Source organism: Misgurnus anguillicaudatus, chromosome 11 (assembly GCF_027580225.2).
Source record: "Misgurnus anguillicaudatus chromosome 11, ASM2758022v2, whole genome shotgun sequence".
Taxonomy (NCBI): domain Eukaryota; kingdom Metazoa; phylum Chordata; class Actinopteri; order Cypriniformes; family Cobitidae; genus Misgurnus; species Misgurnus anguillicaudatus.
In genome coordinates, this window is record NC_073347.2 from 3,918,014 (window position 1) to 3,940,750 (window position 22,737).

Here is a 22,737-nt window from a genome sequence, read left to right on the forward strand (position 1 = left end):
ATCAGAAATGCTGGGTCTACTACGGGGAAATTTAAATGACACGCAGGTGCAGTGTTTACACAATGCATGCCGGTGCGCCACGCTCTCCTCGAGACTCGATCGTAAAGCCAACGCTGAAGCGGTCTCATATGACGCAGCTCGAGCAGCGTCACAGCTGCAGCATGCTGTCATATGTCCAGGGCTTCTGAAATTGTTTCAGAGGGACCGCGTACTTCCCTCGAATTAAACCGAGGCAAGTCAGAACCGACTAGTTGCGCGCTCTTGTAAAACACGCCAATTAGTTGATCGAGTCTAATTCCAACTGAGAAAAAGGATCCTCTGCACGGGGCAAAGTTGCTCTTACCCAGTCGACCTGATGACTTAAACGAGCGAGATGCCGAAGCATTAACTCTCTGTGTTCGCGCACGTCTGCCAAGAACGGGCTATTATAAGTCAACGTAAATAAAAGCAGAATGCAAACAACGCTCTCTCTCTGATATTTTAATGTCGTGACTAGCACTTTCATGGAGACACGGAGAGAGAGAGACAGCTCGAATGATGTACTTAATATTAATATGCCCACCCCACGACGCAGAGCGAAAAACGGTCTAAGGCGAGGGAGATGGACACAAAAAGTACACGTCTTACAGGTCTAAGGCTGCAAACCGATCTGAATATTGAAATACGAGCCTCGGCGTTATCATCCAAAAAAAGACCACCTTTGTGGAGCCGGTGCGTAAATCAAATCGATCGTAACCCACCGCGTATTTTGGGTACTATGAGATAAAGGCTGGAAAAACCCTATCATCATATCATCATCTCGGTAAGAGGGACCGGCTCGATAATCCTTCGCCAGCAGGACATCGACTTATGCACGCAGTACATGTGCATCGGACACTTTCACTACAGTGAAAACAAAAGCCCGAGAATTTTGGGGTTGTGCCGGTAATTGTACTTCGTAACCGAGGCGGATCGTGCGTAAAACCCAACGAACGGGCTGGGAACTGAAGCCAAGCACCCAGGCACCGTACGAGGAGAATTAACGACACTACCGAAGTACCCGCGGTGGGGCAGCGAAGCGAGACAGGTGAGACTGCCGGTGCGTCTGCTGTGACAGCATAAGCATCTAAGGATGTGTGTGTGTGTGTGTGACACACTGACCTGAGCCCGCTGAAGGTGACGGTCGTCTGGTCTCCTCTGCGGAGAGCACAGACTCCGATGAGGGTGATGGTTGTCCGGTCTCTTCAGTGGAGGGCTCGGACTCCTCAGAACACCCGCTGGCGATAGAGGAGAGGTAGGGTGAGCTGGTGTGTGCCCGCTCACGGCTCTCTCGATCCTCTGGAGACCTGGAGAGGGAAGAGGAATGCACTCTATGTGTGGTTAAGTGGGTACCGGCTAAACAGCCGGTGGAACATATGTAAACCAAGAATTTTCCACCCGACCCTCTATCGGGGGAAGGAGCGAATCACCGTCTCCTGAAGAGTGATCCTCTGCCAATCCGGGTCGCCCGCTTACTGGCCACTTAAACTCCCGATTTCACGGGAAGCGGCTAAGCGGGCGGGGCGAGCTGCTGACGACCGGTTCCACCGCGCTGCCGAGATGGGGTCCGAGGAGGGGAACGAAGGTGGTCGCCGCAGCACGCCGACGGCGAGAGGCAGACTGAGGAGCCGGCGTGGTGGTTTTTACCAAGGGCAGCTCTCCTTCGCCGGGGCATGACCTAAGAGATCGCCTCAGTCTGCGCAGTGGAGCTGTACGACTCCACGGCCTCGCCGAAGAGGCCGGTCTGTGAGACAGGAGCATTCAAGAAGTTGTTCTCGCCTGCGTCCGTCAGCCAGACACAGCCAAAGGTGGCGATCTTGAACCACTGTGGTGAACATCGCACGACTGAAAGTCGCGGCTTCCCTCGTAAATCCTTGGTGAACCTGTAGCAACGTTATTGCGTGCAGGGCTGAAGCCGCCTCTCCGCATGCCTGACAGACAGCGCCCGTAACCGGACGACTGTCTACAAACACGGGAGGGAAGGGTTGGGTGGTCCCTCCAGGAACGCAGCTGCATCGCAACCCCCCGCTCCACTGAAGGGGTCCCCGCCCTTAGCGGCTCCCCTGGTGAGGGAGATGAGGGGTGAAAGCTGAAGCTGAACGACCGGATGGCCGCAAATCACGTCAGCTCTTCGTGCCGTCGGGAAGAAAGGCATAGGAGCAGAGGACTGAGAGGCCCGAGCAGCTCCGAAATACCAATCACGTGGGCAGTACGGTTCGGGCGGAGAGGGGTTAACCTCTCCAACTCTACCGTTTCCGCCGCTCGAGCGGGCACGGCCGCCATCTCCGGAACGACTCCACTTCGGAGGAAATTGGACACCCCTCTGATGCTGCAGAAGTGAACGGGACCAGAAGGAGGTCCAATGGATCGGCAGAAATCGTAGAACACGACTCTGCCGTCTCCACCGGAGCCTCAACCGGCTGAGGATGAAAGGCCGGTAGGTGGAGGACGTATCCTCCGTCCTACTCAGCGTAGTGATGCGAAGAGCGTCATGCGAGCGCTTGACAGCCGCACCATGGCGGTGTCAGCACTGCAAAGACGCGGACAGCATTCCCGTAGAAACGTCAGTCGTCTCCGCAATCCAAGAGGGTTATGCTCTCACAGAGAGAACAAAAACTCTCCACGAGCGCAGCCTGAGAGTGCTTGATGCCCAAGCACGAAGACAGCGCTCGTGACCGAAACTGGAACCCTTATACCTCTCACATCCAAGATCGCACGGACGAAAAGCAATCCTGAAAAGGACGCCGATCTCCGAATATACGAGAGAGTAGCTGTCTTTAAAAAGACACAGAGCTCTCACGTATCACTCTTTAGGGAAATCACTCTTTAGGTGCTCAGCTGATGATGCGCACAGGGAAAGGCAACGCACACACTAAACTCAAAACAAAAAAGATGAAGAGCAGTGGAATACTACGAGCATCCGCTGTGTTAGTACTGCTTGTCAATCAACTTCAGCAACCGTTCCCAGAAGAGCAGAGAGTAGCTTCTCAGTCAGATAAAGCCGGCTTTCGAAGCGAAAAAAGCTGATTTCCTTATTTGCACGTGCGCCTTATATACGCACCTGGCGGGGCGGCGCCAGCATTATGCAAATATCTCAATGCCAAGTTCATTGGCGTTTTTTGTAGTATTCGAAGCAGATTGGTCTCTCTAAGCGAGTTCCCAATTCGTCGGTCACGACGTGACGTCGTAGTGACCGACTGAAAGGGAACCAAGTTCTTACCGACCAATTGCTCTTACATCGGTGTTATGTAAGACGATGGAACGAATGGTTACTGATAGATTGGTGTATATATATTGGAAAAGCAGGAGTATTTCACTACTTATCAAAGCGGCTTTAGAATTGGTAGATCCACAATGGATTCTGTGTTATTGTTGGATATGGATATTAAAAGAGCTATAGCAAATAAGGAATCGGTTGTGGGAGTTTTTTTGGATATTGAAAAAGCGTATGACATGGTATGGAAGGAGGGCTTAGTGATTAAGTTGCATGATGCAGGGATTAGAGGTAGGATGCTAAATTGGATAAATAATTTTATGAGGGATCGTACTATTCAAGTAAAAGTCAATGGAACGGTGTCCAGTGAGGAAAAGGTGATCAATGGAACTCCGCAGGGTAGTGTAATTAGCCCAGTATTATTTAATGTGATGATTAATGACATTTTTTGTAAGTTGGAAGGGAGCTTTGGATTGTCGTTATTTGCAGATGATGGGGCAATATGGAAGAGAGGGAGAAATATTAGGTATATATAAACAAATACAGTAGGCAATTAATACAGTAGAGACTTGGGCAGAGGAATGGGGTTTTAAAATATCAGTGTTAAAATCTAAATATGTAGTATTCGGTTTTAAAAGAGAAACATTAGAACAGGTATTGAAGATATATAATACACCTATTGAAAGGGTCAAATCATTAAAATTTTTGGGAGTATGGTTTGAGGAGAGAATGACATGGAGGGTGTATATAGAGCAAATAGTCAAAAGATGTGAGAAGGTTATTAATATTTTAAGATGCTTAGTAGGAAGAGATTGGGGTGGGGATAGAGATACATTAATGATGATTTATCGGGGGAATAATTAGGTCAAATATTGATTATGGAGGCATGATATACGGGGCAGCAGCGCCATCAGTTTTAAAGAAATTGGAGGTGGTTCAAGCTAAGAATTTGTAGTGGGGCAATGAGAACAACGCCAATTAATGCACTTCTAGTTGAAATGGAGGAGACTAATTTAGAGTTAAGGAGAATTAAATTATCTTTGAACTATTGGATTAAGCTTAGAAGTTTTAATTGTAAAAATCCAGCCAAAAGTCTGCTAGAGGAACACTGGGAGTTTCAGAGTAGGGGGGGAAGAGATAGGAAGGGGAATATGATTCATTTTGTCGATAAGAAAGCTCATGAAATGGGTTTGAAAAACTACATAATAGGACCAGCAGTATGTTGGTCACCAGTCCCATTATGGATTTTACCTGAGGCTACATTTGATTTTACCATGCTGGATCAGGTAAAAGAAGACAGTGGTGATATAGTGGCTACGGTTTATGAACATCTTAAAAGAAACTGGACACAATGTGAGCAAATATATACTGATGGCTCTATGAACCCAATTGATGGAAAAACAGCAATAGGGATAAGTATTCCCCAATTATGTATTAAACAAGGTCTTTGATTACCAGATAACATGTCGGTTTTAACTACAGAATTAGTAACAATTTTGTGGGCCCTTGAATGGATGGAAGGACAAAGGCCTGGGAGAAATGTGGTATCTACTGCAGCTTTAATGACCATTAAGAGCAGGAAAAGTGAGGCTAGACCAGATTTAGTTATTGAAGTTTTGCTAGCAATAAATCAGGTGATAAAAAAGGGAAATACAGTGGGTTTTATGTGGATACCTGCACATGTGGGGATTCAGGGAAATGAAGAAGCTGATGAGATGGCAAAAAAGGCCACATATAAGAGCGCAGTTGATTTGAAAGTAGTGTATGGAAGAATAGAGTGTAAAACTATTATACGGGGAAAAATAAAGGAATTATGGCAGAAAGAATGGGAAAAAGGAAATAAAGGCAGACACTATTTCTCAATACAACCCACATTAATGCACACACCAAACACAAGATTAGAGAGGAGGGATCGTGTGGTAATCACTAGATTAAGACTGGGACATTGTGCACTGAATTTTGGGCTGGCAAGAGTAGGCAAACATCCTGATGGTAGATGTGAGTGTGGAGAATTAGAAACTGTGAAACATGTAGTAATGGAATGTGAAAATCTTCATGATGCAAGAACTCGCATGTTTTCTGAGCTGATGGATTCAGGAATATCATCTTTATCTTTAAAAACGATTCTTGGAAATATGGATTATGTAACAGCAAAGGCTTTAATAATTTTTTTACTCCACACCGGTCTTTACTCAAGGATATAAACTGTGAGGCAAAGTTCTTCAGATGAACTGTGGAGGGCAGTAATACACCATAGCAGTGTCTAAACTGCCGCAAATCATACAAGAAGAAGAAGAAGAAGCAGCCAGGAGGAAAGCAATCTTCCACACTCGTTTGGTCTTGTAAGTGTTTTTTATTATTTTATTTTACATGTGTTTAAAATGTATTTACTTTATTTGTTGTTGGAATCGCGACATTCTTGCGGGTAGGTTAACGTTAGAGCAAGTAACCCATGTTTTATAAAACCTAAACAGTACAACCTGCAATGTCATAAAATAGTGGAGGTAAATGAGTCTATGTAACAAACGTTAAACTGAAGATTAACATAAGTGATTTGTAGGCTGCTTTTTAGTAACAGCAGTAACTTAGCTAAGTTATCACTGTGTTGCTTACAGTAATGTAGGCAGTTGTGCTTTACAATTATGCATACAGAGATAGATTGAGGGGGAAAGCTATTTTTCCATATGGATTTAACTTACAGGCCTTCAGTTTGTTGGAAAAAAGAGTTTTATTGTGTTAGTGAGGGCAAACTTGCAGGTCAGTGGGCATTAACCTTAAAGGTTGGTAAACACTTGTACACTGAAGCATACAATACTGTACAATTACTGACATTGGCATGTGCTATTCAGATGTCAAAGCTGTGTGAAACTGGAGGGAGAAACTTGAGAGACCGTGCCGGAAGAATGCTGGACAGGTAAATTCTATAAACATGCAATATTAATAAGACATTGTGGTGTCAACGCAGTCTTTCATGTGGTCACAAAAAAAATATGTCAGTCTGCAACTGTTAACAACATTATCTTTTGTATTTTAGAGTTCCCTAAAATTCATTAATTTCAAAGTTCAACATGAATGGTGGTGGTGGTCCACTGCAGAAGCAAGCATTTGAAAAAACACCAGTTCTCAGTTAAAGGTAAGTGTGTTTGTATGTAGTTTTAGGCTGAATGGTGTTTCACAAAAAAATACTTTTAATATGACATTAGGCTATGTGAGGTGTAATTGACGACAGTCCGGTTCTGGCTTAATGTTTTCTAAATATTAAAAGCCCCTGATTAAATTACTCTTTGCCGATACAACAGTTAACTCACCCATACAATATTGTTTAGTTGTTTTATGTCCATAAGATTGTATTGTGAATATTTTATGCTTGGCATCTTAAAGGAATAGTCTACCCTTTTGCCATATTAAGCTATGTTATTACCTCAACCTAGACGAATTAATACATACCTATCTTTTTTCAATGCGTGCACTGCACAGTGTGTTGTTAATGTGTTAGCATTTAGCCTAGCCCCATTCATTCCTATGGTACCAAAAAAAGTTTTCTTTTGTGGCACCATACTTACTGGTATAACTCCTCATGTAACATTCTTTAAATAGGGAAAACACGGAAGTGTTTGGTGGCTTCCCTGTTTGGTACCATAGGAATGAATGGGTCTAGGCTAAATGCTAACACATTCACGACGCGCTATACAGTGCACGCATTGAAAAAAGATAGATATGTATTAATTTGTCTAAGTTGAGGTAATAACATAGTTTAATATGGCAAAAGGGTAGACTATTCCTTTAAAGGGCAGGGTATTTGATTTTGAAAAATACTAACTTTAGCCTACACGCACCAACCAGAAGCACACTCCTAAGACTGACAAAGTGAATAACATTACCAAAATAACCAACATAAACAACTGTTTTTAATCCGAATTAAATGCAGCACGTTTAGAAATTTGAAAAGATAAATATCATTGCACTAATTCGTAAAGGAACACAAACTACATAAGCAACACGTTTCATTAAAATACAATCTGAATCCATCAAAATAGAATCACACTGCATACCTACCTTTCCAAAAGAAACACTGCAACGACCCTTTCAGACCTGTAGCTGTTTCCATCTTGCGGAAAAGCAGTGAAGTTACCAATGTTAATTTGGGTTTTTGCTCTTTGCTCATCCAGATGTTTTTTTTTTGTTGTTTCAAAATGTTTTTCGTTTTGTAGCTCCTGTGTCAATTCAGCAGGAAAGTTTATTTGATTCTCCCTATTTTTACAGAGCGTGAACAGGGTGTGAAGTGGCATGCAAAACACGTTCACAGAAGAGGGGCAAAAATTTAATGCGTCCAATTAGGCATGGGCCGGAATGAGATTCTGGATGATAACCATAAGCAAAAATACCACGGTGTTGCGGTATTGCCATTGTGACACTAAAATGTGTTATTTTCAAATGTCTGCGTATTAAAACATCAACTTTTCAACTGGACACAATACATTTTATTTTTAAACAACAAACAACGTTTATGCCAGTTTAAAATAAAGCCTTTAAATGATAATATTCTTTCAGTTGTAAATGTAAACATGAATTCAATTACATGATTTAATTCACTTTGTGTAAACACAGTTCATACATTGAAAACGGTATCACAGAAATTTTTTGTGGTTTTTAAAACCTTGACTCTGAAAATCTCGGTATACCTTTAAACCGGTAACTGGCCCATGTCCAAATATTGCATTCGGTCGGGGTTCAATGATTTGTTGAACGTTTTTTTGGTCCTACGCCTTTTACAGATGACACAAATATATAAAAATACACATTAGACAACTTAACATAGTGATTGCTATCAAGACTTGAGGAGACTTTCAACCAGCATAACTAAAATGTTTCTGGATCAAAATCAGATACCCTGCCTTTAAGCCTCTTTTGCTAGTTCCAGAATGTCATTAAACACACGCAGAGAAACATGCACTTGTGTTTGCAGTAATGAGAACGATATGATTACTGTTGTTGACCTGTCAATATTTATATATGACTTTTTCCAAAGAGAATGACTATCACATTTAATATAAAGCAAAAATACTTGTCTCATGCATTTTTTTCATATTTGGCAGATGCTGTGTTGAACAACTTCCCAGCACCAACAGAACTGGAAGTGAAGGATGCAATGGGGGCATTTCAAACAGGACGTGGTGTATAGAAATGAGTACAATTAATAAGTTGAAGTGAACTGAAGATAGTTTGTTAATGTTTAGATGTTATTTCATTTTTAAAATTGTATTTTGTTATTTATGCTTTTATTTTGTTACTGTTTTTATTCTTTTTGTTAAAAGTAGTTTTTCTTCATTTTGTCTTATCTGAATTTCTATTGTATTAATACTATTTTTTGTAATAAATTGCATGATTACATGTTTATGAGAACCTTTTTTAATGGATTAAAAAGAATTCTTTAGCCATTCTTTTGTTGTTTATTAGACACACACATGTAGTCATTTAATAGCCGTCTATTTAACGGCTAGTCTATTCTTGGGCTATGATAGACGTCTACTAGATTTTCACTGACAGCCCAAAATTAGCCTTGTTTTAGCCTAGACGTCAGAGGGGTGTTTAGACGGCTACTAGACGTCTATTAGCCGCAAAATTGCTTGCTGGGCTGGGTTTGCCCATGTGGGACCCACTTGGTTCAGCCCAGATGGGCCCCAGATAATATGCCCATTTGGAGCCCATGCCCACTCTGTACCCAGCTAGCCCATGTGTAACCCATATGGGCCCCACATACACGTGTTTGCAGGGAACGAAGAAGAACAACAACATATTTACGAAACGCACTCTGGAGAGCGGTTTGTCTGCTCACGGCTTTTGTAGAAATATGATGGCAACATCTATATAAGGGGACCCGCTGTGTATGTAATTAAAAACGGCTCAATCTAAGGTTATAGAAAGCATATTTGTTTTATATGTAAGATCAATAAACACCACTGAAAACACAGATATGTATGATATATTCATTTTCTGTCAATAGAGGCTCCTAAATCTTACACATGACACCTTTAAGAGCAGAGCTTCTGTTTTCTGTCCTCTTAGTAAAATGGCATCAATCGAGGAGAAACGTTCAGATTTCATACCGACTTCAGATGATAAATGCTCTTAATGCAAAATAAATATCTGGATTCTAGCAATTTGTAAAAGTGTATAAAAGATTATGAGAACGTCAGATGACAACTAAGATAATGGTTTATTGACCTGTGATCAAAATGTTATAAAACAAGAGTTTTAAAATCAAACATTAAGTTAAACATTTGACAAAATCTAATAAAACTAAAGTCAACAAAAATCTTTCAAAGTCTCTCGGTGTTATTGGATCATTTAAAACAAATGTTTGTCTGCCAATTTGCTTGAGCAATGCTGGAAAGTTTGTTTACATATTAATATTTATATATTATCATTTACATACATTTATTAAAATCCATCTCTAAGTTAAACATAACAATTGTATGATTGTAAGTTCCTGCATTCATTGGTGAAGCTTGACATTTGAGTCTGGGGTACAGACTGACCTTTCTTTCTTTCTTTCTTTCTTTTTTATGCCATTCCAGCCTCTACGGCTATATTCATGTTGAGAATTAGTTAATTCATACACAAGTTAATTCATACACCACGTTGGTGACCCCTGTCATAGTATATACACCAGTACATGTGCTACAAACTAGAAACATTTTGATTGATTACATTAAAATAATATAGCCTGAATGTTAGATATAAACATGATAATGGGTTTCTCTTTCCCTGCCAAATAACGAGTTTTTAGAGCAATATATATTACCACTATCATCAACTAAGTGGCGCTCTTACCCAACTTATAAAACACTAACTTTGTGAAAATCATAAAAAATTAAAAGTTAAAAGTAAAGAATGATGATGACATTATTTGTAAGTTTTTATTAATAATATGAATACTCTAATCAGTGAAATGACTCCCACTGTATTTAGAAACAGTTTTTATTGTAAAATGGTGATGAAATATTGAAGCAAAATCGTTATAAATTACAGTTTATTAACAACAATTATATTAAAGTTAAGATAGCTTACCCGAATATGCATTGCAAAAAAAAAAATCACAGGGTTAGTTAATTTAAGGACATTTTCTTCACTTCTAAAACATATATTCAATGCCTAATTTAAAATACAAGTAAAAACAAAACGGAAAATGTATATACAGTGAACAGAACATTAGCCCATTAATTTCTATAATCTTTTGATGATAAATAAACTCCACCGAAGCTTCAGACGCCAGTTCTAAAAATGACCGCGTGAGGGCGCTTTGGAGGCGCTTTTGTGCGTTGGTTGCTATTATTCAAACCTCCGCGGAAGTACTGTTTTATAAGTATCAGATTTTGCAGATAATTTGTTTAATCAATGCGTAATTATATTGTGGTAGCACGGACTGTTATATGTTGTAATCGACAAGATATATTAACTTTTATGTTTTTTTCAGTAGTAGAGGAAGAATGTTCCGATTGGTCGATGTACTGTTTGTCCCGCCTCTCCTCCATTGTGATTGGACAAAGGCGATTTACAGCGCGCCACTTTTGATAAATACACATTATTAGCAGGATTAGGATAACAATTGTTTTACAAAGCATCTTGAAAAAAACGTTTTAAAATGTATAATATAAAAATAAATATGTATATTTGATCTGGAATATTATTTATTTTATAAAAAATCCTTTTAGCCAATGGGAGGGCTTGCTCCACCGCAAGTCGTCATTTTCTATCTCTATAATAAATGTTGCTGATTTTACTTTTAAAAAAATGGATCTTGCGAATACAAGAAAAAGTTAATCTCTGAAAAATAATTCATTGCAGTTCAGTGATGACTATAATGGCAGTCTCGATCTTATATCTTCTCTATTGTGCATTTAAATCAGGAATCTTTAATAAAATCCGGTCTGATTTTATACCATTCAGTGTGGTTTTGCATTTACAGCAGGGGTTCTCAAAGTTTACATTCAAAGGTCCAAATCTGAATTGCCGCTACATCCAAAAGCCAGGGGGCGCTCTCGGGCAGAAACTTAACATGCGAAGAACCAGACACACGCAGCTCCAGGAAATTAAGGATATATTTATATTGCTGTTCTTCAAACCTTTTCAGGTATTTTCATGATGATAAAGAATATGTATAAAGATTATGTTTGACGAGTGTTGCTTTTTCAAATGCATATTTTAAACGACTCAAACCAACAGTGATTTCAGATCGATGAGGACTTACTGATCAAAAGCCGTAGTACATGAAGTAGCTGTGCATAATATCTGGGTGTGATGGCTACAGTGTCACACAGGAAATTTTTAAATAACTTGTTTTATTTTCGGACCAGGAATGCTCTTAAATCTAAAAAAAAAACTAAACGAATTGTTTACAAGTTTAATATGCATTTTTAAAGTAGCAAATGCACACGTTTATCAGTCACATATAAATGAATGCACTTGTAATATGAAGTGGACGCGGGTCCGGATCAAGTTCCCGTCGGGTCCGGATCCGGACCGGAGTCCGGACTTTGAGAACCCCTAAAGTATAAAATACACTGTAATCTGTTAATCATATGCGATTCTGGCAATATTGGAATAAGCAAATTTAAATTTTTGTTATTTATATTTTGAAATTCTCTATTTAAAAAAAAATCACAGGGTTAGTTAATTTTAGGACATTTTCTTCACTTCAAAAACACTCACTACAATGTCTAATTTAAAATACAAGCAAAAACGAAACGGAAAATGTATACAGTGAACAGTACATTAGCTCATTAATTTCTATATAACAATCTTGATGATAAATAAACTCCACCAAAGCTTCACACGCCAGGCGCTGTTCTAAAAAATGCCCGCTTGAGGGCGCTTTGGAGGCGCTTATGTGCGTTGGTTGCTTTTATTTAAACCTCCGCGGAAGTACTGTTTTATAAGTATCAGATTTTGCAGATAATTTGTTTAATCAATGCGTACTCATAGTGTGGTAGCGCGGGCAGTTATATATTGTAATCGACAAGATATATTAACTTTTATGTTTTTTCAGTAGTAGAGGAAGGATGTTCCGATTGGTCGATGTACTGTTTGTCCCGCCTCTCCTCCATTGTGATTGGACGGCTGGATAAAAGCGACTTTACCGAGGGCCACTGCCACGTTTTGATAAATACACATTATTAACAGAATAACAATTGTTTTACAAAGCATCTTAAAAAGTAACGTTTTGAAATCTATAAGAACCTAAATTAATATGCATATTTGTTGTGGAATATCATTTATTTTATAAAAATCCTTTTAGCCAATGAAGGGCCTGCTCCACTGCAAGCTCCGCCTATGCCTGCATTGAGCTGCAAGTATTAGAAAGTCGTCATTTTCTACCACTATGATAAATGTTGCTGATTTTACTTAAAAAGATGCATCTTGTGAATACAAGAAAAAGTTAATCTGTGAAAAATTATTTATTTCACTTGAGTGATAACTATGACGGTCTTATATTGAGGATCTTTGCACATTTCTCTGTATTGTACATTTAAATCTTATTAAATTAAAGTGTTTTTGCATTTACGGTATAAAGTATAAAAGAAAATGTTATCTGTTAATCATGTGTAACCCGTGCTGGCAAGATGAGTCAAAATTAGCAATTATTTTTATTAAAAAATGATCCAAGAATAAAAATGTTCTGCTTGTATGTTTATCTTCCTGTAGCAGGTGATTTGTAGGGATTTTTAAGGTATATATGACGCAATGCAATACATAATATGAATAGTCTATAATAGATAACTGTATACTGTATATTGGTTCGATAAGAGGGGAAACCCCAGCTAAAATAAAAACAATAGATACAGATGCTCATTTACTGAAATAATGTCTAAGAGGTGTTCATCTGTAGTTTTTTAGTTTTTTTTTTTTTTTAAATAGATTATTGCATCAACAACAACGAATTTTACCTGTCTTAAAATGTTTAACACATGTGGCTTTGCATAATTTCTAAACATAGATTTAATCTATTGCAAATATGAAATTATAGCCTTGATAAAAAAGAAAAGTAATGGGGAAAAACATGTTTGATAACTGACGTTAGTGCTTAAATTATGTCTTACAGGGAAGGAAAAACAAATCATGACACTTTCTCACATTATTCTGAAAATTAGAGGGGTGCGAGGGGCCTCCAACACTTCAAATATCTAGAACCGGCCCTGGTCTCTTGAGATACTTAGAAATCCCACCGGAAGCAGATCATCCAGGTATATCTGTTACACAAACTGAAGACAAATTTCACAAGTTAAACAACTTGTTGAAAATCGTCCTTGGGTGGCACTTCATGAAGGGTCGATAAAAGAGAAAACTTATTTGTTATTCATTAATGCTTTTGCCAAATGTTGGTGAAATAAATTTTTGATTACATTTTTGTTGCTGTGTGCTTACTTTACGAAACCTTGCCAAGTTTACTGTGAAAACAGCATGTGTTTAAAATACCCCACACCCCCTACACTTCATCCATATTTTATCTGATTAAGTGTCGTCAGATTATATAAACATTTCGCTAATTCATTATGGCTGATAACAAGTTTCTGTTTTTTCTTTAAGATCAGAGCTTCTGTTTCCTGTCCTCTTAGTAAAATGGCTTCAATCGAGGAGAAATGTCAGATTTCAAACCGACTTCAGATGACAAATGCTGTCCTTGCAAGGGTAAGAGGAAAAGAATAAAACATAAAGGCTATGAGGAGAAATCATGAACAAATCAATAAATATCTGGATTCTTTGTAAACGTGTATAAAAGATTATGTGAAAGTCAGATGACAACTAAGATACGGCTTATTGATCTGTGATCAAAATCTAATAAAACAAGAGTTTTAAAACAAACATTAAATGAAACATAAATGTTGTGTTAATGGATCTTGTTGCTGATTTTACTTACATTTCATATTGAGAGAAGTCAATCACGCATAAGTGCTGTTATATCATCATATAGATATTTAAATATCACTAAAATCATGAAGTCATTTGTTTTCTATCTTCAGGTCAGAATGGGGTCAATCTGTATAATAGGACTAAACTTTTCCTGCTGGTTTTGTCCGTCTCAGTTAATTTCTTCTTGGAAGTCTGAGCGCTCTTAGGATGAATTGTAAGTACTCCTAAACAACATCATGAATTACAACATACTAACAAACAGACGTGTGTAGTCTGTGTACATGCATGGACATCAAAAGGGGTTTGAGCACCTCGAGAGAAAGTGTGTTTTATTTTACAGTATACTATTAACACTGATATGCATGTAAATGATGTAGAAGTGATGTGTTTATTAAAAATAGAGAGTATGAACTTTCATTTGATATTTTCTCCAAGTTATTTTGCACATTGCTGTGTGTGGGTTTTAAGATTCAAACATTTTCATTTCCTCTTATTTTTAGTGTCTTCATCAGATCCTGACAGAGAACTGATGGAAAACTACAGCAGAATTCAAGACCATCTCTCTCCTTATCATGGTAGGATTTTAGTTTTAGACAGCCAATGTTTCTATGTCACATGATGCATACAGTATCAGTTTGTGATCATAACTGTATTTAACACCTTATAATACAAGTTATTTGAATCATTTCTTTGTTTTCATTTAATTAATAGATACTCAAGGTTAGCTGATTTAACTATTTGCTACTTGTGTTTTATTTCCTTGGGCATTTATGAAATCTGCTTAAATGTAAAAATATTATTCATCAATATTCTTTTCACTTTAAACAACTCCACACTTCTGCCTGCACCATACACATCAAATATTAATGTTAACCCTTTATATGCCAGTTAGTTTACATTAACCCATTTTTCTTAACATAAAAAACTAAATATTTAAAAATAATAATAATAATAATTTTGAACTACCATTTGATTATTATGATCGGTCAAAGATTGCAACATAGATTTTGATAAATTGTTATTTTTTGAACAGTGCGGATTTTATACCCCCTTACCACTCAGACACAATTTTTTTTACACACAAATGCCATTTTTCACATCAAATGCTTATCTTTTCAGTAGCAATGCGCCCGCAGATTTTTTTTTATCTGTTGCATGGATGGAATGGTAAAAAGTAGCGCCACCTGGTGGACAAGTATAAAAATCAGATTAAACTGTACTATTATTATAATGTCTGATGAGGTTGAAGATTTCATGTCAAGTAATCTTAGATTATTCCTCCATACAGAATTTATCCAGACATTTCATATGGTGTTGCTTTCTACTCTTCAGTTCACTTTAATTTAAAGAATGAGGACAATTATACATTTATACAAAATGTATTTTATTAATAATGTTAATACTCTTATCAGTGAAATGACTGTATTTAGAAACTCCTGTTTTTATTATAAAACAGTGATCAAATATTGAATCATCCTTAATCATAATGAATTCCAGTTTATAAACAATAAAGTTAAGTTATCTTACCCAAATATGCATTGCAAGAAAAAAATTACAGGGTTAGTTAATTTTAGGACATTTTCTTCACTTCTAAAACACAACAAAATTCAATGCCTAATTTTAAATACAAGTAAAAACTAAACAAAAAACGTATATGCAGTGAACAGTACATTAGCCCATTAATTTCTTGAGGATAAATAAACTCCACCGAAACTTCAGTCGCCAGGCGCAGTTCTAAAAATGACCGCGTGAGGGCGCTTTGGAGGCGCTTATGTGCGTTGGTTGCTATTATTCAAGCCTCCGCGGAAGTACTGTTTTATAAGTATCAGATTTTGCAGATAATTTCTTTAATCAATGCGTACCCGTATTGTGGTAGCACGGACTGTTATATGTTGTTATCGACAAGATATATTAACTTTTATGTTTTTCAGTAGTAAAGGAAGGATGTTACGATTGGTCGATGTACTGTTTGTCCCGCCTCTTCTCCATTGTGATTGGGCGGCTGGATAAAAGCGATTTACAGATGGCCACTTTTGATAACACATTATTAATTTATTACCAGAATAAAGGCTGTTGTACAAGCATCTTTAAAATTAACGTTTTATAATGTATAAGAACCAAAATGAATATGTATATTTTATGTGGAATATAATTTATTTTATAAAAATGACTTACCAGGGTGGAGGCCCCTGGGCTTGAATAAATTTTGGGCCCTACACTCTCAGAATAAAAGGTACAAAAGCTGTCACTAGGATGGTACCCTTTAATTGGGTCCTAATATTTACTATTTAGGTACAGATATAGGTACATTTGTACCCATTACATGCACTCTTTAGGTACAAAGGTGTACTATTTGAAAGGGTACCACCCAGTGACAGCTTGTGTAAATTATCTTCTGAGAGTGCACATACAGTAAACAACCTAAAATAAATAATATATCATAGAACTATATTTTAGGGAAGTTTCCCCACAGGGTTTAGATTAATCCAGCACTAGGCCTATTGCTAGGTGATATTAGGGCATTCAAGTAGTTTTTACAAACAAATCCTACAAAAAATATTACTGGTGTGCGTATTGAGACAATGTTAAGATATATCAGTGCAAGATGTGTTTAAATTAAGACAGATCAAACATGCATTTTAGTCTGGGACTAGGATAAGACCTGTCTAGGAAACTGCCCCTATGTCTCTATAGCAGAACATAAGCCCAGTCTAAAATTAAATCATGTATTTTTAGGGCTGTCACACATTCAAATTAATCATGCACATTAAAAATACCCCATAACAACATTTAAAATCATTGTGTTAGACTTAGCTTAAGAAAAGAAAAATAAGGCTTGATAAACATTCACCAAGTTATTACACACTATATAATGTTATAAACATAATCAACAAGTGTATTTTTTTGCAAATAGCGTACAAGGGGTGCAGTGTTTAAGAATGAAAAAGTAAAGATTTTAGGATGTTATTTAATATTATGAACAGACCATCATGTAATATTAGACACCAAAAACCAAAAGTGGAGAAGATGATAATTTTTGCGTCTGATATGAACGTAATACATTAAAACCAAGAAAGTAAATATAAAAATGAACACTTTTCAGAAGTTTAAACTGTGATTCTGTTAAGCACAAGCAAACATGCTGAAAAAGAAACTACAGTGGATTATATCAAAAACCATCAGGACATCAACATGGCCATAATTTAGTGAATCCTCACCTCCAGATGAAGTAATAAACTGGACTGATGATTTAAATGTTGACATAGTCATATGTGCGTTGTTAACTCTCCGGATTTTGTTATGTTTCATAGCTCTGCTTCACTCGTTTATTTCTCCACAGAAACTGTTTGGTTACAGTGTCGAGTGAGCTGCAGACTTCGAGCAGATTGGATTTCATTTGGCGCTACGCAGACCGTTTGGTGATGTCAAAGTACCACATGAATACACCCGTCTGCTTTACAATCACTTTTGCGCCGTGATAATTTGATTTCATATGATGATCGGATCGCGCAGTGCCGCATGAAGTCAAATGCACCAAATAGCCGACTGTATATGAGGTTAAACCCGCCAAAGTAGCAAGTGGAGCATGCGAATGGTGAGTGATTCAGATGTCATTTTATGAATGAAAGTGTCAAAGGTTTGTCACACACTGTTAAGTAGGCTATCCTCATGCTTTTTTAAATGGGTATACGGAAATCCTTGACCATTACTAGTGGATATACTGCATATACCGGCGTATCACGTAAGATGAACGTTACAAACAAACAAGAAAAAAACTGAGTTACAAGACCATAGCCTACTCTAGTAATCTTTTTCATACTGAGCGCTTCATTTTCGCGTTGCTCTTTCTCGTTATCTATAAAGCTCATTCATGACTCCCATTTCGCATATTCGCTATTGTACTAGCATCTGGGTTTCAAAAGCAGTAAACTCAGCGCGTCATATTTAGCACCAAGATGACTGACATATATATATTAACGAATTAAATGCAGTACCAAACAATTCTGCACCAACCAATAGGCTGTGAAATAAAAAATGAAAACTACTGAACAAGTCAAACGAACGCAAGCACGGAGGCCCCTATTGGCCGGGGCCCCTGGGCTCAAGCCCACTCAAGCCCAATGGTAAGTACGGCCATGGTGGTCTCAAACTCCCGGCCCGCCCTCCCTCTCTCTGCTGCGGCCCGCGTCATCTTTCAACAATATAACGTAATCTGGCCCGCAGAAAGATTTTTTATTTCAATTTGTTTTTTTATTTAAATGTTTAAGGGTTCAGTGGTCTAACAACGCGAGTTAAAACGAGTCAAGGCGTTTCTTAAAGTATGTTTACTTTTCAAAGTGCTTGCTTGGTAGCGGAGGTTGCGCAGCGTGGGGTCGCTACGCAGCCACGAGATTTTAATTCCTCTCGCGTCAATCATATCATGATTGTCACAATGCGATCAGTTCATCTGATCGCGACTTTGTAGTGTTTGTCCAGAGAAGATTTGTTACTTCCGGGTGGATACTCTCTTACTCAGAGAAGAGCTGCTGTGGGGTTAAAGTTCACATCAAGTCACAGCTTCTAATGGAGACACCGCAGTGGGAGATGTACTGCAACAGTTTAATATTAAACTACGGATGAGAAAATTACCCATCAAAGTGCCCAGGTTAGGAAAAGAGGAAAGATGAGGAGAAATTACAGAGGATAAAAGTATGTACACTTATAATGAAATATATATGAGGTATAATACATTAAATACATAGAGCAGTATTATTTATTTTTACTGTCCAACTAGCTTATGTAACATTGACTACCCATCCAAATGTTTTAGGATCACTTTCTTATAAATACTTTTCTAAATATAATAGCAAATTCATTAAAACGGTGGAATAACAAAAAAACATAATGAAGTCAATACTATGGCTAAAAACACTCCAAAATAAATAAAAACAGAAACACTTAATGTTGGTAAATTTTTTTATAATAGTTTATTAATGTATAGGAATTAAATTTGTTAGTTTTAATAGACCTTAGTTATTTAAGATAAGGTTAAGAAAATATTTACTTACTTTTATAAAATAATGTATATTAAAAGACAAAAACCACTTTATATATTTTCAAGGATTATTATACAGTAATTTTTTTTCAGAAATATTGTACTTTTTTGAACGTCAAAATAGCTCTGCAGCCCTCTGATAAAATGTCAGTCTCAGAAATGGCGCCAAGCCAGTTTGAGTTTGAGACCAGGGGGGCAGGGTTTCATATTTTATTGAAGCCGCCCTGGGCACCGCCATTAAGGCCCGGGTATACTTTTTTCCGCGTCCGGCTCGCGCGCGCACGCGTCCGCGCAGCTTTCCGAGTATAGTCCCCGCGGCTACACGCGGATGGCCGCGTTCGACACTATACGCAATACAAATGATTTCTAATTCAAATTATTAGTCTAATAGGCTGTCAGGGCAGCACTGATTTGGCGACATTTACAGTACATTAAAACCTTAAGATAGGTGAAGAAAAGTAACTGATCCACCATTGCAAACTCAGTTTAGAACCAACAACAAGACAACAAAGTCAGGAATCAAACAAACATGCTCCACAGCTTTCTGTTCTTGGAAGAAGTAAAAGTTAAAGAAGAAAAACTATAGTGTGTGCGCAAATGCTGTCTATTTCCTTTGTATAATTGTTTATAGTGGAGTGTCTTGTCTAAATATTTTCACGCGCATGCGCTGTCGTACGCGGACTGTACGCGCACTGTCCGCGCGGTCTCAAATTTTGGGCTGCACGCGGACGCGGACCCTCCTGATGACGAAAATGACGTCATGCAGACGGCGCGCATACGCGGACGTCCCTAGTATACTTTCGGCTTTAGCTAGCGGACACCCACCTGCTCTTAGCATTCCATTGACTCCCATTCATTTTGGCATCACTTTGACAGTGAATAACTTTACATCTGAGGCGTTTAAAGACTCAATTTGTGCATCAATTATTTCTAATTGGTTCTAAAGAAACACGAAAATGTATAAAAGGCTCCTTGTAATTACCCTGTAACTTACGTTATGGCCCAGTAGAAGCAGTTTTAGTAAAACTATGCTAACGATTGCGTCATAACCACGCGACTCTCTGTCGCACAGTTGAGAAATACCGTATGGACAGGAGGAGAATCGCATGTAGAATATGGCGTACTGGCGTTAAACTTTAAAATAAATAAATACTATGCAAAATGACAAAGCAATTAATCAGAATACTAAAAATACTTAATACAAAATGTACTCCTGTTCACGCTCGTCATTTCTGCAAGATTCGGTGGGTGATTCAGATTTCTCTTGGCACAGCTATTAGAAGACTTACAATTGTCAGTCAGGTTGCTCACGTCACCAAGCTCAGTTTGAGTCTGCGCAGTACGCTCGACCCCCCGGAAGTGTGAGCTTCTAATTGGCTTCACTTGTCTCCGTTGAATTCAACGGGGTCGCTGTGTCCATTTCTTTTACTGTCAATAGGCTTGTTTGAGATGAGCAAATTCTGCGCAGAATCGATCACCGGTGATCCGCGCAAGATGCATGTCGGTTAGAAAAGTGTCCGACTTACGTCCGACTTGCTCTGATGTCACGCTGACGTTGCAAAATAACTCTCGCGATGGAGAGGCGGGCTGGTCGGATTCTACAGCCGAGCGCAGTTGCTCTCCAGCGACTGCGTTGACGAAAAGCACGATGGGAAAAGACTTGCTGACGACACAGCTTAATGCTCATTGGCCAGGTTATGTCAGCGGATGTCTTGTTAATTCTAAAAACTCTAATTCCTGTAGTAGTTTTTATATTAATTCAATTGTTCTTTATGGCATTTATATTTTTTATGAATTCCTGTAAACTTCGGTGTTGATTTATTTGTACTGTGAGCTGTTTATATTTCACACACCAGAAACGAATTTGTATTACCACTAGATTTATTCATCCCAACATTTACTAAGTAACCTTTTCCAGTAACGAACAGTTCACCTTCGTTGATTCTCCTTATAAACATCTTTATGTAAATGAATTTATTGGTATTTAAGTTGCATCTATTTAATCCGCGATAAAATACGCGAACGTGATCTCTGCCTATGCTGACGTTTGTAGTCGACTGGACTGCGAGATTGGTGAAGTGTCTGACTTAAAAGCTCTTTTTTCACTCCTCCCCTCACTGCAGCCGTCTGCTCTCGTCTGAATTTCAGGCAAGGCAAGCTGCACCTCAAACAAGCCTTATGTTTGAGACCCCTGACGTAGACACCTCGTAGACTGAGCTGCCTATTGGAGCTTACGTATCGCGCGGCCGCCATCTTGGATGGGTCTCCAGTGCGCTCCCTTGCATTCATTTCTAATGAGGAATAATCATAACTCCTCTAATTTTTACCGGATTTTCACACGGTTTGAGTTGTTATAAGCGGCAGAGATTTAGTTATGATACAGGACGCTGTCACACATTGAAAAAAACTGCTTTCATCCTAAAATACTTTGTATTATGCTCTTTAAGTATGGCATATTGACCGAGGCAGACACCACTTAAGTATTTTACTTTCTACATAAAAGTACATTTTCAAGTATCTGTATTTTATCAGTGTTTTTCTTTGGAAAACTTATATTCCAAAGCATATTATCATAATTTTTTACTGCACTACATTTCATAATTTCAAGTTTTTGGTTTATATTTAAGTACATTAAACATCTACTTTTTTATTTTACTTAAAAAGTACTTTAGTACTTTTACTCAAAAAAAGTAAAAGTACACAATTTTATGTAATTTTTACGTAATTAGGTATTTTATGTAATAAGGTATTAAATTAATTTTAATATGAATGAATTGAGAATGAATTGGCTGTGAGAATTTTCATTCCAAAATGGCGGCCGCCCTACTGAAGCGCCATCTAGTGGCTGTTTCCAAAAATGAATCAGAGTTTCCCCTCTTGTTCTTCTATACGCTTTGCTACAGAGCTTTGACGACTCTGTCACAACAAAACCCTCCCGTTTTTTAGCAACTTCCCATTGCCTCCTCATGCCTGTATCACTGGGAAACCTTCAAATGTGAAGAAAAAACAGCGAGAGATCATGAGAGAGAGTACCAGTTCCTGCTGAACATAATGACATAATATTATAAATAATAACGTTAAATAACCAAAATGATTGTTCAATCTTACTTGTGAAATGTAATCCCATGCGATCTGGAATCAATACTGCGCCGGTTATTGCAACCGTAAGCTGCACAAAATACGGGCATAGTTGCTTTCTTTCCGTTAACTCCGATTGACTCTGGTGCTAGCGTACAGTGAGGAGACCCATCCATTATGCCGCCGACGCTTGATGCGTTCCAGCACGTCATGAGGTGTCTACGTATATAATGTCTATGACCGAATGCGTCAACTAGAGCCACCATCTTGAAACAGGGGAATCCCGCATCAGCGTCATTGTAGGCAATAGTGTCACAGAAATAAAATCACCATAAATCGTCATGAATGCGATTTTCTTGTTTTTCTTTTGGTTGGTTTCAACAGCCGGACATGTATTTAGCATTGAGCCCAGAAAAAAAATTAAGTTTTGAAATTATGAAAATTAACTTTTTCTAACTATAATGCATAGTGCTAGTTTACC

General features: G+C 38.2%; 2 long non-coding RNA genes across 2 annotated transcripts; both read left to right on the forward strand.

Moving 5' to 3' along the window:
* The first annotated feature begins 4,195 nt into the window (after positions 1–4,195).
* Positions 4,196–8,671, forward strand: LOC141368759 (uncharacterized). Its single transcript, XR_012372004.1, has 4 exons — positions 4,196–5,574; positions 6,082–6,146; positions 6,267–6,365; positions 8,329–8,671. It is a non-coding gene; the product is annotated as an uncharacterized lncRNA (long non-coding RNA).
* Positions 8,672–11,275: 2,604 nt separating this feature from the next.
* Positions 11,276–14,994, forward strand: LOC141368854 (uncharacterized). The gene is made up of 5 exons (XR_012372280.1): positions 11,276–11,366; positions 13,335–13,476; positions 13,820–13,921; positions 14,254–14,357; positions 14,644–14,994. It is a non-coding gene; the product is annotated as an uncharacterized lncRNA (long non-coding RNA).
* The last annotated feature ends 7,743 nt before the right edge of the window (positions 14,995–22,737 follow it).